The following is a 15,364-nucleotide window of genomic DNA, read 5'->3' as shown; positions in this document are numbered from 1 at the left end:
CTGAGGCTCCAATACTTTGGCCACTGCATGAGAAGAGAAGACTCCCTGGAAAAGATCCTGATGTTGGGAAAGATGGAGGGCACAAGGAGAAGGGGACGACAGAGGACAAGATGTTTGGACAGTGTTCTTGAAGCTACCAGCATGAGTTTGACCAAACTGTGGGAGGCAGTGGAAGACAGGAGTGCCTGGCGTGCTCTGGTCCATGGGGTCACAAAGAGTCGGACACGACTAAATGACTAAAGAACAACAACAAGAAGAAAAGTCTGCTGGATCAGACCAGTGGCCTATTTAGCCTAGCATTCTGCTCTGACATGGGCCAACCAGAAGACTGTGGGAAAAGCACAAACAGGAGCTGAGCACAAATGCATTCTCCGCTCCTGTGTGTTTCCAGCAACCAGTATTCAGAAGCATTGCTGCCTCCAATTTTGAATGGCAGAGCATAGTCATCATGGCTCGTAGCCATTGGTAGTCCTCCACAAATGTAACACCAGAAAGAGTAACATTCATTCATTCAGTTAGATAATTGCTGCACCACTTAACATTTCTGAGGGTGGGGGGGCGGGATCTCGTAAGTGGTTTGCAACCTACCTTAAAATATCACAAATGCAACATTGCAAAACATCATAACAGAACATTACAAATGAAAATCAAATACAAAAATAAAATCACATTTAAAGCAGCATAATTAGCAGCAAAACAGAATGGCCTCTTAAAACCCTACAAGTTAATAAAAACAAATGCAATATAAATTCCACATGTTAAAGTAACATTAGTCGCCAAACCAAATTGCTAAAATGGAAGATGCGCCCACAGTAATGCTTGCCAAACATATTTCTGGCATCCAGACCTCACTCTGAGCCATTCCTACCAGCCATACCCACAGCATAATTAAATCTCCACATATATTAGCACATATTTATATATCTGTTCTTCTCCCATAGCTCCCTCGAGATGTTTCCAAAGCAAGTCGCAACCATCTTCACTGCCAAAACCAGAAATAAACCATTTTTATTTTATTTTTAAAAAATCCTTGGCCTCTATGCTTGGACAATCCTAAAAGTGCCAATGTGGGTATTGTTCAGGACCTTCACATAAGCTGCAGGCCTGTGCTATCTGCGTGCCTTTGGCTGAGGCTCGAAGTTACTGTGTTTGTCAAATCTGCTGGCCAGGGGCTAATGTGAAGTAAGAGAGGAAGCACTTGCTTTACAGGAATGCCACCACTAAACCTAGAGCACCCCCTGCTGCTCGAGTATAGGAATTTCACCCTTTTTAGAAATTATCCTACCACAGATAGATTGCTTCCTTTTTATAGGAAGGTATGTGGATATGTTTTCCCAAGCAAAATATCTTATTTCTTAATTGCTATGCAATAATAAGTTTACCTTTGTTAATGCCTGTGTTATATTCTGTGCATCCCTCTGCTGGGCATATAAATTGGTATCTATATAATACAGCACAGATAAATTATGCTTCCTGCTGGACCGCACTGAATGAGGGCAGGCAATATAATGCTTTCACCTGGCCAAGACTCTCCTTTCTTTCACTCAAACAATGACAACTCAGCTTTGGTGAGATGAATAAATCCCATTGGACTTACATTGCCAACCAGATTATGAGTTCCCTTGTGGCCAAATCCTTAAATCATTGATGGTGAGGAAGTATGTCTGGTTCTTATCGTCTTAGAATATTTGGTGGTGATCTCAAGAAGGTCTTCTTCTATGGAGGAGCAGCAGTCTACCAGGGGATAATGGGAAATTTAGCTTTCTTTAGTACCCAAAGTCACTAGTACGTTGTCACAACATTCAAGGTGCCAGGAATGAAGGAGGCATTCAGTTTAAACCCTGAGCTGTGGAATAACTCCTGAGGGAAATGCTGCTTAATTTGCAATGCAGCCGGGCATTATAAAGTGGACAAGTTCCTATTCCAAGCTTGGCTGTTATGAACCTAGGCAGAATTAAAACTTCATGCCAATGAAGGTTACACTGCACATCAAGATTGTCTCCCATGAATGAGAAATCCCACTACCACTTGTTTTGAGTTTTCTGCAACTGTAGCACAGCATTAAGGATAAAATGTGAGAACTTGGGGTCTGGACCTTTAAACAAATGGCTATAGGTTTGCTCACTCGCCTAATGCTTTTTTCCCAACTTGGCTTTCCTAGCTTTGGCTAAAGTTCCCAAAACGACTCTCATTGTATAATAAAAAGTTTTGAAAGCTAAGAGAGCTCAAGTTCTTTATTATTCTAGGCAGCCATAAAGGAAAGTAGTTTAGATTTTGTTAAGGGAAATGGCTTGAGCGTATACTTGGAAGTGAACAGGGAAAATATAGTAGCTACTTGTAAGTTTAAATGAATGTACAAATGACTGTATTTGAAGAGTACATTTTACTTTATTTTTTAAGAAAAGGAGAACCGACTGGTGCAAAAAAACTGGTGTCCAGCTATTTAAAATGTTGTTATTCTTGTTAACAACAATCATTTCACATTTGTTGGCCATAGTTATGATTAGCATGCACGTTAAAGTGTAATTTCACATCAGAGTACAGTGGTACCTCGGGTTACATACGCTTCAGGTTACAGACACCACTAACTCAGAAATAGTACCTCAGGTTAAGAACTTTGCTTCAGGATGAGAACAGAAATCATGCTCCGGAGGTGCGGCAGCAGCAGGAAGCCCCATTAGCTAAAGTAGTGCTTCAGGTTAAGAACAGTTTCAGGTTAAGAACAGACCTCTGGAACGAATTAAGTACTTAACCCGAGGTACCACTGTACCTGTTTTGCATGCATAGGATCTCAGGCTCAATTCCCAGCATCTCCAGGAAAGGCTAGGAGAGGCCTCAGTCCAAAAACCTGTCAGTGTAGACAGTAATGAGTTAAATGGACCCATGGTATGAAGCATTATAAGGCAGGCCTAACATCTGAGTGTTGCAGGGGCTGTAATCATTAGCGAGTTTTAGTGGAATGGCTGTACACTTCCCTGGGCAGTCAGTGAACACTTCATCTTGCCATTTAGATATGTGGCTTGGTAAAGTGTGGCTATTCTGGCTTGGTGTGATGGGGTTGTAATCCAAGACATCCGGGGGGCACCAAGTTGGGGAAGGCAGGCATAAACCTTGTTGAATTGTATTAAGTTTTGAAGTAGCATAGTACTTTTGAGGACTGGCTCCCGTGAGATAATGTAAAACCCATGAAAGTAAGAGTACAGTGGTACCTCGGGTTACATACACTTCAGGTTACAGCCTCCGCTAACCCAGAAATAGTGCTTCAGGTTAAAAACTTTGCTTCAGGATGAGAACAGAAATCGTGCTCCAGCGGCGCGGCAGCAGCAGGAAGCCCCATTAGCTAAAGTGGTGCTTCAGGTTAAGAACAGTTTCAGGTTAAGAACAAACCTCGGGAACGAATTAAGTACTTAACCCGAGGTACCACTGTATAAGTAATGCTCCAAACAAAACTCAATAAGGAAATAGTGTTGATATGTAATAGGAAAGTATACAGTAGTTTCTTGCCACTTCTTTTCTTTCTGGACTGTTTACTTACTTACTTAATTTCTTATTGCATTTCCATCCTACTTGCTCTCTAAGGAGCTCAGGGTGACCTACTTGGTTCTCCCACTCCTCATTTAATCCCCACAACCAAGTATGTCAGACTGAGAAGCAATGACTTGCCCAAGGACACCCAATGAATTTCATGGCTGAGGATTTGAACTCCAACCTCCCAGAACCCAGTCTAACATTCAAACCACTCTAACCTGGGGAGTTGCGTCCTACCTCCGTAGAGCACGCAGAGGAGCTTTGCATGCACACACACTTCTCTGGACCATCCTGGCCAGCAAAAAGAACATTCATTGTGTATAAGAACATTCCATACATAAGAGAAGTAAAATATGAGTTTCTTATCATTTGTTTTCTTTGGGACAATAGTCCCAGAATAGAAAAAAAGTATGTGCTGAAAATTAATTATATGGATGAATGAGGCTGTATTTATAACCTAGCATGCTACATGTGGAATTTAATCTATTTCGGTACAATGCAGATTATATTCAAGCCGCATTTCCATTCTGTTCATAAATTGGATATATTTGTCACAAGCTGCTGGTGGAACTACACTAGAGATGATAGGCCATGAATCTGCAAGGTGAATCGGTGTGGTGAACAAGACTGCACTATGTGGCCCCACTTGCCCATGCCTGGCAAAATTATAAATGCTTCTGAACTTGACTGGTATTTGTCGGGGCAACAGCTATGTATATTCTTCCTAGCTACCTTGAAATAACTGGTTGTGAGAGCATGGGATAATTTTGCGTGTTTTCAGATGCGACTAATGTTTTTACTTATTTTTTTATTGCTTTGAATTTATTCTTGATTGTATTGTTTTATCACTTTTGTGTTTTCTGGATGAAGGCTGGGATAGAGATTCAGTTGATTGATTGCTACTGATACCTGTACATTTTGTGCTGCCAGCAAAAATGCAATGCAATAAGATCGTACTTGTATGTCACACCAGGAGAAGAAGTGATGTTCATAGATTAGCTTGCTTGCAGACATGCATAATTAATTGTTGTTTATATGGAAACAGGAGCGGCTGGTTTTATAGACAATCGCCCAAGGTATACAACTCTTAGCATAAACACTACAGCTCTGACAAATATTCTATCATTCCTTTCATATCACTTTACACCAGTAGATGTGCACCTAGCCTATAAAAGAAAAGAGTTATATGAGCAAAGGAAAACATAAACTTCGTGCAAAATAAATGCTATTATACAGAGTTTAACTTGCTATTAGCAAACCATAATATAGGCTTAGAATATTGCAGCTGAAGATGACACGTTAGTTAAACATTTTTATTTTAAAAATTGCTTACATTTTTTTAAAAATTAAGAAAGGGATTCTATCAGGCCTTTTCAAATATTAGAACTACAGGCTAACAAAAGAACTTCTCTGAATTTTCTTAACTTTGTTATTGTTTCCTGCATTGGCAGAGAGTTGGAACAGATTATTATTGAAGTCCCTTCCCCACTTTCTGTAATATTATTACTAACACTTTCTGTAATGCTAATAGCAATATTTAATAATGACCCACTATTTGAATGCATTTAATTTTCAGGTGCATTTTTGTTTGGATCATTATTATTTTCATGTTGGCTAATACAGATGCAAATGTTTCAGCTTTAGCGGACCCTTCCCTCCTTTTTAACTTTACGATTCCTTTGCGGCGCTGATTATATTTTGGCCTGAGCACAATAATGTTACATACACTTTCAAGGAAGATGTTTGTGGTTCCTTCTCTTGGGGGCCGACACTTGGCTTAAGCATTTGCTAGCTTCAGCTTAATATGCAAGGAACATGCTAACATGTCTGGGGAGGCATTAAGGGAGGTGGTGTCCGAAGCAGCTATGAAAGCAAAAATGTTTTTGTTCTGACTGATGAAAGCGATTTCATCCAGCACCCTCCTTTGGGGGGCCTTTTCACACGACAGACAAAGAAAACTCCAGCCACATTTTATCTTTTATGAGTTATTTCCACAAGCCCACAATAGTGCAATCTCACATCTCAGCAAAATGGATGCAGCAGGAATAGTTTTGCCATTAGGGAACAGTCATGTTGCTCTTCGCCACTCCTTTTAAAAATGGTTCTCATGTCCTCCAGCGCAGCCTCCACTTTTCTTTAAGTTCACCAACTGCAGAAATGAATTTGCCTGCTGCTCTTAAAAAAAGAAGAAGTTGATAGATTGAAAGCTACAGCACTACATCTTGTACATTAGGGGAGCACACAGCCACTGAAGAAATTAAAAGGACTTGCATTTTAAAACAGAGTTCACTAAACAGGGCAGGCGTGGGGAGTGGGAACTGCACTTTGTGGTGGCACACCGCCCCAGGCTTCATCTGGAAGCGGCTCATCTAAAATGAGCTGATTTTGATCATGCCCAGACTAGAGTCCTCTGGCGACTGTAGCTCTAAAGAAGAAATGGATTCATGGGCTGGCCAATTCCTTGGTTTGTCTTGTGTGGGTCCACAGGGCTCCAGAACTTTATCTGGAAAGGAAGCAGCATTTATGGAGTGAGGCCTCTAGTCAATGGCTAGAATCCCCAGCCATGCTATGAAAATCAGTCAGTTGCTCCAGGACATTCCTGAGTCAACTTGGATGTTTGGTCCCAGCTGAAGAAGCCATCCGTGGGCCTGAATCCACACATTTGATCTTTCTCCAAGGTGCTGAATTTAGTACAGCCTACTGTACTAGGATGCAGGTGGCGCTGTGGTCTAAACCACTGAGCCTCTTGGCTTGCCAATCAGAAGGTCGGCAGTGCGAATCCCCGCAACGGGGTGAGTTTCCATTGCTCGGTCCCAGCTCCTACCCACCTAGCAGTTTGAAAGCACGTCAAAGTGAAAGTACATAAATAGGTACCGCTCCGGCGGGAAGGTAAACGGCATTTCCATGCACTGCTCTGGTTCGCCAGTGGTGGCTTAGTCATGCTGGCCACATGACCCGGAAGCTGTCTGCGGACAAACACCGGCTCCCTCGGCCTATAGAGCAAGATGAGCGCCACAACTCCAGAGTTGTCCGCAACTGGACCTGATGGTCAGGGGTACCTTTATCTTTTTACTGTAAACTTGTCATCCTGCTTGCTTGTGGAACCAGGACATACTGGCCTCCCATTGCTTGGGCCATCAGCCCTCCATGGTGGTGGGCATCTCTTCTGGTCATGACAAAAGTAAGGCCACAGCTTAGAAGATGATAGACACTGACAAACTGAATTGGCCTTAATGTTTGGGTGGCTTCCCCAAGTTTTGAGTGCAATGCAAACTTCCATAGTTTATCTCTTGATTTTTGTTCTGATTAAAAAAGAAGTCACTGCATTCCTCTCTTCCTTCTCCTGTCAACTAATAATGGCGTACGTAGTCTACTTTTCATATTTCAAAGGTCTGTATATATGTTTGTCTCCACCCTATTGTAGCCTTTGAGGTAGGTTAGAACAAGAGATGTTTATTGGGTCTTTCCCTGCCATAGGTTATTAGAGTGAACTTAGTGGCTGATTAAGGACTTCAACTCATGTCTTCGGAGGTCTATTCCAGCACTGTAGCTCTTCACAGCACTGTATTTTCACAAAGCTGCTTCACCCTTTTTGCAAGATCTGGTTCTACAGGAGAGCACTATCAGGTAGACAGTGTTTGCGTTCTCTGTTTACAGGTAGGTAGCCGTGTTGGTCTGCTGTAGTCGAAACATAATAAAAAAAATTCATTCCAGTAGCACCTTAGAGACCAACTAAGTTTATTACTGGGATGAGCTTTCGTGTGCGTGCACACTTCTTCAGATACACTGAAACAGAAGTCACCAGACCCTTCTATATAGTGAGAGGGTGGGGAGGGGTATTACTCAGAAGGGTGGTAGGAATTGGTGATTGGCTGATAGGTGTGGTAAACCTGTTGACGACTGTTAACGACTGCAATTGGTCTTACAGGAAAAAGCAAGGGGTGAGATGGCTAAAAATAGCTTTATCATGTATAATGAGATAAGAATCCAGTGTCTCTATTCAGACCAGGTCTCTCCATGGTTTAAAGTTTGGTAATAAGTTGCAGTTCAGCAACTCTCTTGCCAGTCTATTTCTGAAATTTTTTTGTAATAAGACAGCTACTTTGAGATCTTGTATAGAATGTCCTGGGAGATTGAAGTGTTCTCCTACTGGTTTCTCTGTCTTGTGATTCCTGATGTCAGATGTTTCAGTGTATCTGAAGAAGTGTGCATGCACACGAAAGCTCATACCAATAACAAACTTAATTGGTCTCTAAGGTGCTACTGGAAGGAATTTTTTTATTGCGTTCTCTAAGTTTGTGTTCTCTATTGGAAATAAAGGGATGGGGGAGCTTCTGTTGTTGTCCCCCCCCCCCAAAGAATAAGACAGCCAAGGCCTGTGCATGCTTCGGTGAATGTGCTTGTTTGGCCCTTTCCAAAGGAAGCATCTCTCATGTAGTTTATAGGTTTCGTGGCTTGTTTTCACAAAACGCCTGGGATATCTTGAACTCAAAGCTCATTCTATTTGTGAGTATGGAGGGTGCATTTTGGGGGTATTTTTTCTATGAAGAAAAATGTGTCTGTTTGGCTGACCTTAAGTTGGATCTATCTTAAGGAAAATGTTAAAACTAGCCTTTGAGGCAATGTGAGATGCCGAGACCCAAAGAAGCTGTATCCAACAGCAATAAAATACTAATTTCAGCAGATAAGGGCCCCCTGTGATTTTGCTTTGTCTGCGGACTACTTCAAGAAGTCAGCCTGAAGTAAAATGATCTCCTGTCATACTAACACTGAGAGAGAGGAATGTACAAATGGGGGGAATAAACTACCAAAAATACAGTGTTTTTTCCAATAAAAAAAGCAAAAGACAAGAAAGGAGAAGAACAAACTTAAGTGGAAAGAAAGAATTCTTATCACTTGGTCTAACAGCTAAGATGGTATAGATGTGGGTGGGTGGGGAGAAATAAACAATAGTTGTGTTGTATAAATGTGAAGATTCTCTTAGCTTGCTCTGAAAGAGTTCATCTGCTATGGGGAATTTATAGCACTAATTTTATTCTGCATATGAAATACCGTACTTTATTTTGTATATGTTTATGCTGGTCTATCTCTAAAGGAATCCTGAAAGACCATTGTTGTTGTTGTTTAGTCATTTAGTCATGTCCGACTCTTCGTGACCCCATGGACCAGAGCACGCCAGGCACTCCTGTCTTCCACTGCCTCCCACAGTTTGGTCAAACTCATGCTGGTAGCTTCAAGAACACTATCCAACCATCTCGTCCTCTGTCGTCCCCTTCTCCTTGTGCCCTCCATCTTTCCCAGCATCAGGGTCTTTTCCAGGGAGTCTTCTCTTCTCATGAGGTGGCCAAAGTATTGGAGCCTCAGCTTCAGGATCTCTCCTTCCAGTGAGCACTCAGGGCTGCTTTCCTTAAGAATGGATAGGTTTGATCTTGCAGTCCATGGGACTCTCAAGAGTCTCCTCCAGCACCATAATTCAAAAGCATCAATTTTTCGGCGATCAGCCTTCTTTATGGTCCAGCTCTCACTTCCATACATCACTAGAAATACCATTACAAAGTTCAAATTGGTCCGTGAGGATCAACCCAGCCCTTTGTTGAATCCACAAAGAATAAAATATTGAAATTCAGCAGCAATTGTGAGAATTACTATAGCTTATAGGCACCCAGCAGAAATTCCTTTGACCATATTAAATTTGTCTGGGGTCAGGTTGGTACATTCAACTAAGCACTAATAGAGGAAACTCAAGTGAATTACTTTATCACATTCCAGACTTCCAATAAACCATACACATCTGTCTTGCTGTGAAATACATGAGTTTTTGAAGTTGCACATTTCTCTTCAAGAGAAATGCATAGGTTCTTACATTGTTCGTTTCAGCAAAAGCATGAAAACAGCAACACACAACTCACCCTTGTTCCTGTGTCAACACTTCTTTTTAAACACCCACCTATACTTCCGCACATGAAAAATATTCCTCAACAGGGTTTGTGGCTTCATTCACCTCTCTCATTGCTGTGACTCTTTGACACCCACTTCATTAAAACCCTTCATTCCCAGATCCAGCACCAAGCCCTTATGTTCAAGTTCTCCATGGCCTAGCCCCACTGCCATCTCTCTTTGTTGTATCCAAATACATCCCTCTCTGTGCCACTTTTCCAGCTCCATCACCCTCAGCCATCCACAGGTCTCCTGCTCCTTCAAGCAAACAAACTGTACCCTTGCTACCCATTTTGCTTGGAACTCCCTCTTCCTAGAATACCTGCAGTATGCCTCCCCTCTCATGATGTGTAGGTCCTGTTTTTGCTAATAAAGAGTTATCTCCAACTTGCACTGCTGGCTCACTGACAGACAGACAGACAGACAGACAGACAATGGCTGCCTTTATGTTGTATTGTTTTTTATTTTTGCATTTATATCTCACTTTTGATAGTCTGCACAGGAAAACCAAGCCTGCAGATGGACTTGGAGGAGTTGATTGGCCCTGCCAGGGAATCCCTTTGAATTAGTCCCCTGCTGTCCTAATGATGTCAAGTGATTGAAAGATGATTCATACATGATTCACAGAGGATGAATCCACCTGGCCACCTGGGCTGAAAAATGCCTGCATTTGAAGTATGAAAAGGTGAGGTGCATACATCAAAAGTTTCAAAAGTAGAGTTAGTCATTTGTAGAGATTGTCGTTTGTTCTTCTAGATTTTAAAGCGAGTTATTTATAGATGTTAGCAATTTATAGATTATAACAATCATGGCACTGTCTATAAATGACTCACTCTAATTTTGAAATGATTACTTATTGTAATAGGTAAAGGACTTAATGTAACATGTATTGTAATTATGATTGCTGGAAAGTCACATTTTCACCATGTATTACAAAGAGGAGAGGCACACATGGCCTGTCTGGCTTTCCTGTCTGACAATACTCCCTCTCCTCCATCTTTATCCTGCAGGCCAGGCTGCAGTCCTGCAGTTCCGTTGAATTCAGTGGGCCTTATTTCTAAGGAGACGTGGAGGACTGTGCTGTTACAGAGCAATCCTAATGAGGGACCAGATATGGGTGACCTACCAGCACCCCACCATGAAGTACCCTGTTTTGTGGCATACTGCCAGCTTGGGTCCTGTGGGCAGCAGTTTGCATCCCAGCTAAGCACAATCCTACCCACCCCCTCAACGTGAGGGTAGAATTGTGTTCATAATCTCCCATCTGTTTTCCATTCTTTATATTTGCTTTCCTCACCGAATTCTCAGATGTGTTGTATTTGCTTCTGTTTTTATAAAACTCAAAATAACAAAAGTATTGTATCACTTCATAAAAAGAAAACATTTTAAGAAAGTGTGTGAATCACGCATATTTGAATTTTGCATCAGAAAGAAAAGATCTTCGCCCCTTTTACATACAGTGGCACCTTGGTTTAAGAACAGCCCTGTTTACGAACAATTCGGTTTATGAACTCCGCAAAACCGGAAGCAGTGTTCCGGTTTGCGAACTTTACCTCAGTCTAAGAATGGAATCCGAACAGTGGAAGGGCACTGGCGGTGGGAGGCCTCATTAGGGAACATGCGCCTCAGTTTAAGAATGGTTTCGGTTTAATAACGGACTTCCAGAACGGATTAAGTTCGTAAACCGAGGTACCACTTTATAGTTATTATTTTAATGGTAATGTTTGGGGAATTGGGGAATGTGTTTCATTCTAGGGTTGAGCCTACCTGACTTTGTGCTGAGTGCTATATTCTGCTGCTGCCCTCAACATATCGTTACCAGGGCAGGCCCAAGGCATTTTGCTGTCTGAGGCAAAGGACAAGATGGCACTCCTCACCTCTCTCTTGCATTCCATGTAAAGGAGCCTAATAGACTAGCAGTTGAATCTTACTTCAACGCTGACTACGGGACAGCATTGTCCAATGCACGTGAAGGAAGCAGTCTAGTTTAGAGAGTGTATGAGAGGCCCATGGCCCACACAACTCTGATACAACAGAGGGGAATGGCCTGGGGGCTCCCGAGGAACAGAGGGAAGGAGGGGGAAGATGCTGCCCCGTCTCCCAGTATCTGCCACCTGAGGCAGTTGCCTCACTCCTGCTTAATGGTAGGGCCGTTGAGGGCTAGTGCTGAATCTTAGTGAAGTACTTTAAAAAATAGGTGTTTGTTGCAGTGTATCTCAGTTTTGATATGTTCACAAGGCAGCAAGAATATTTGCCTTGAAGATATTAACTCGCAGCCTTAGTGGGCAAATGTAGTAAGAACATTTGGAAATGAGAAATTTGAAGTGCCTCATTGATGCTTTGAAGCAAAGCAAACACACCTATTTTTTAATTTTAAAAATAACAACAACCTCCTGAGAAGCCAGGAAGGGCAAAGAGAGCTGCTTTAGCACGCACAAAAAATCTGGCTTGCAGCCAGGGAATGGTTACATTGCTCAGTGTCTCATAAATCTTCATGAAGTTTATGAATTCCCTTCTGAGGCTGAATAACCAATATGCTGCTTTTTATTGCCATTACTGCTTGCACTTTTTATGCAGTGAAGATTTAGACTCAGAAGCTTCAGGCCAGTATCTGCTATTACTGGTACAGAATGGGCTGGTAATCAGGTAGCTGTGCAGATGAACGGCCTCCATTTAGAAGTAAATAAATGTGCCATTTGCAAGTGCAACGCTAAAAAGTACACTGTGTAGCACTGATAAAATCCTAACTGCACGGAATACACTTATTCCGAATATTGTGATTCGTATCCAGAAATGGATGTTATAAACCAGGGGTAGCCAATGGGGAGCCATTTGAATTTTGATGTACTACCATCTTCCATCATGCCTGCCTACTGTATTGGTCACAACGGCTGGGGCTAATGGAGCTCCACTGCAGCTGGAGGGCATCCCATTGCCCCCCCGTTTCAGACAATCATTTCCATGTACAATCCCCACAGGGTGTGCGTTAAAGTCCATTTTGGAGGTTAACTTCAGCAAAGGCTACATGTTTTGCCAAATTTGCGGAGCCCATCTCCTGCAAAGCCTGCTGTAACACCAGGATGGCAAACCTGCTTTTAAACATGCAAAGAATCGCCAATGGCTTTGCCCTCACCCTATCTTTAAGTCAAAGCAGAAGGGGCAGTGACAAGGACTGTGAGTATCTGGGTCAACAACAAAGTTCATGAGGTGAAACCAGCACTTCAGTCAAGGTCAAATATGTCCCCTGTCCAGTCCTTAAGATCACCTGCTCTCTATCAAGCTACTCCTTTCTTTCCACTTCCCACTTCCTCAACTTCTGCCTCCTTGCCACAACCTCCCCTCTGCTCCATCTCTCTGTTCCATCACTTGATCCACAGTGGCAAAGCTTTTTTTCCAAGGCTGGATCACAATCAGATCTACTGACCTTTAAAGACTGAAAGAGGCAGCCATGCTCATGCCACACCACACACTCCACCCAGGTCTTCTTATTTCTGGCATCTCCCAGCAACTGGAAGCAGCGATCCCATGGAGAAAAAGAGCCCAGGGATTGTGCTGCCTTTAATATATTTGCATTCTAAAGAAAGAACATTGCAGCAGCTGAGTGGAAAGAGGTAGTGCTAGTTGTTTTGATGGAACATTCATTCTTTGCTGATCTCCTATTGACATCCTTAAGGGCTGTCACTTGGGGCAGAGCACTTCTCAGTGCAGGAGGTCTGAGGTTTAATCCCCAGCATATTTTGGAGAGCTGCTGCCACTTACTACTGAGCAAGATGAACCAATGTTTGTCTTGGTATGAGGCAGATTCCTATGTTCCTACCTAGTAAGGTTTTACTAGAGGAGTAAAAGGTAAAGGTAAAGGTACCCCTGCCAGTACGGGCCAGTCGTGTCCGACTCTAGGGTTGTACGCCCATCTCACTTAAGAGGCCGGGGGCCAGCGCTGTCTGCAGACACTTCCGGGTCACGTGGCCAGCGTGACAAGCTGCATCTGGCGAGCCAGCGCAGCACACGGAAACACCATTTACCTTCCCGCTATAAAGCGGTCCCTATTTATCTACTTGCACCCGGGGGTGCTTTCGAACTGCTAGGTTGACAGGCGCTGGGACCGAGCAACGGGAGCGCACCCCGCCGCGGGGATTCGAACTGCTGACCTGATGATCGGCAAGTCCTAGGCACTGACGTTTTGCCCACAGCGCCACCCGCATTCCTACTAGAGGAGTAGCCATGTTAATTACAGTGGTGCCTTGGTTCTCAAACACCTTGGTACCCAAACACTGCAAACCCAGAAGTAAATGTTCCAGTTTGCGAACTTTTTTTGGAAGCCAAATGTGCTCCGTTTTGAGTGCCACACTTCCGTTTTCAGTGTTATGCTGAGGTTTGTCTGTTTTTGCTACTTATTTTGAGTTTTTGTGGCTTTTTTGTTTTGTTTTTGTGGCTGTGTGGAACCCAGTTCAGCTACTGATTGATTGTGTGACTACAGTACATTGTTTATTGCTTTCATTTTATGGATCAATGGTCTTGTTAGACAGTAAAATTCATGTTAAATTGCTGTTTTAGGGTTTGTCTGGAACGGATTAATCCATTTTGCATTACTTTCTATGGGAAAGCATACCTTGGTTTTGGAACGCTTTGGTTTTGGAACAGTCTTCCGGAACAGATTAAGTTTGAAAACTAAGGTACCACTGTAGTTGCAGCAAAAAAACAAAGAGTCTTCTTGTGATACCTTCGAAAAAGAACATTTATGGCAGCATAAGCATTTGAGTGTCATGTTAATCAGCTCCATGGAATGCTTCTCTGAGTGGGTAGGGCATATACTGTATACCCTATTCTAAATGAATGAATGAATGCTGTGCAAGAGATACATGTCAGTATATTACAGAACTATGCCGAGTACAAATGAGTGCATAATCCAATTGAATGAATCCAGGATCTAACTGAATCAAAATGAAATTTAAGCACACAGTTAAGTGTTTATTTTCTGTTGATTTCAATGGGACTTAATGCCGCTTCCCCTTTCCTTTTCGATTGCCTCTTTATTCATTGGCATATATTTTGTTCACCTTTATTTATTCTTTCATTTAAGGCTTCTGTCCCTCTCTTCTCCAGCTTACACACACTTAAGACCACAATTGAAAATATATACAATAAACACAGCCGGAGAATAAAAAAATTATCAGCAGCATACACTGTTGTCCCATAAAACAGACATCAATGTAAAACTGAAATCTTAAAACAGGTGGAAACATGAGCAAGTCCAGCAACAATATAAAGAAACATGGCAAGTTTCTTTTTCCATTTATGCCAACATTATAATCATCACACACAAATACACACACACACACACACAGAGAGAGAGAGAGAGAGAGAGAGAGAGAGAGAAGTCCATGATAAAAATATAATCTATGCAAAAAGTCCATCATCATAACAACAGGTATTAATACTCTTAAGTTACAAGCATTTTGCGATTAATTTGTGCTTCCTTATGACCAGAACATTCCATTGTAGACATTATGGCACAAAAGAAGAAGAAGAGGAAGAAGAAGAAGAAGAAGAAGTGTAGAGATTATGTGCTGTGTCTAAATGGAATGAGTGAGCTGGTGAGTCCAAGCTGCCCTATAACTCACAATCCTGCTCCAGCCTCTATGATGGCTTAGCCACTGCCTGTGGATGCTAATGAACGGGCAGTCAGTGCTGCAGATCATGTTGACCATTTGGATAGTCAGCTCACAACCACTTGCGGGGTGAGAGGAAGCTGTTAAATGAGGCTTCCCCACCAGAATGCGGAATCAAGAACAGCTAAATGGAACGGTTTTAAGGGAAGAGTGGGCTGCTACAGCTGTTAAGAAATTTCTGCAGTAGAGTCCTTTTGGATTTACAGAGGTCAGGGTGCTGCTGATGTTTT

The 15,364-nt window shown here is 42.4% G+C and overlaps 1 long non-coding RNA gene across 1 annotated transcript in view; it reads left to right on the top strand.

Moving 5' to 3' along the window:
* The window catches only part of LOC310685472, a 68,155-nt gene extending 56,401 nt beyond the window's left edge, over positions 1–11,754 (top strand). The window contains exons 2-3 of the long non-coding RNA XR_014515305.1: positions 9,959–10,140; positions 10,476–11,754. This is a non-coding gene — a long non-coding RNA (uncharacterized lncRNA). The remainder of the gene's footprint in view (positions 1–9,958; positions 10,141–10,475) is intronic.
* The last annotated feature ends 3,610 nt before the right edge of the window (positions 11,755–15,364 follow it).

Source organism: Podarcis tiliguerta (assembly GCF_965153285.1).
Source record: "Podarcis tiliguerta genome assembly, chromosome: 9".
Classification (NCBI taxonomy): domain Eukaryota; kingdom Metazoa; phylum Chordata; class Lepidosauria; order Squamata; family Lacertidae; genus Podarcis; species Podarcis tiliguerta.
This window is presented reverse-complemented; position numbering and strand designations above follow the sequence as displayed.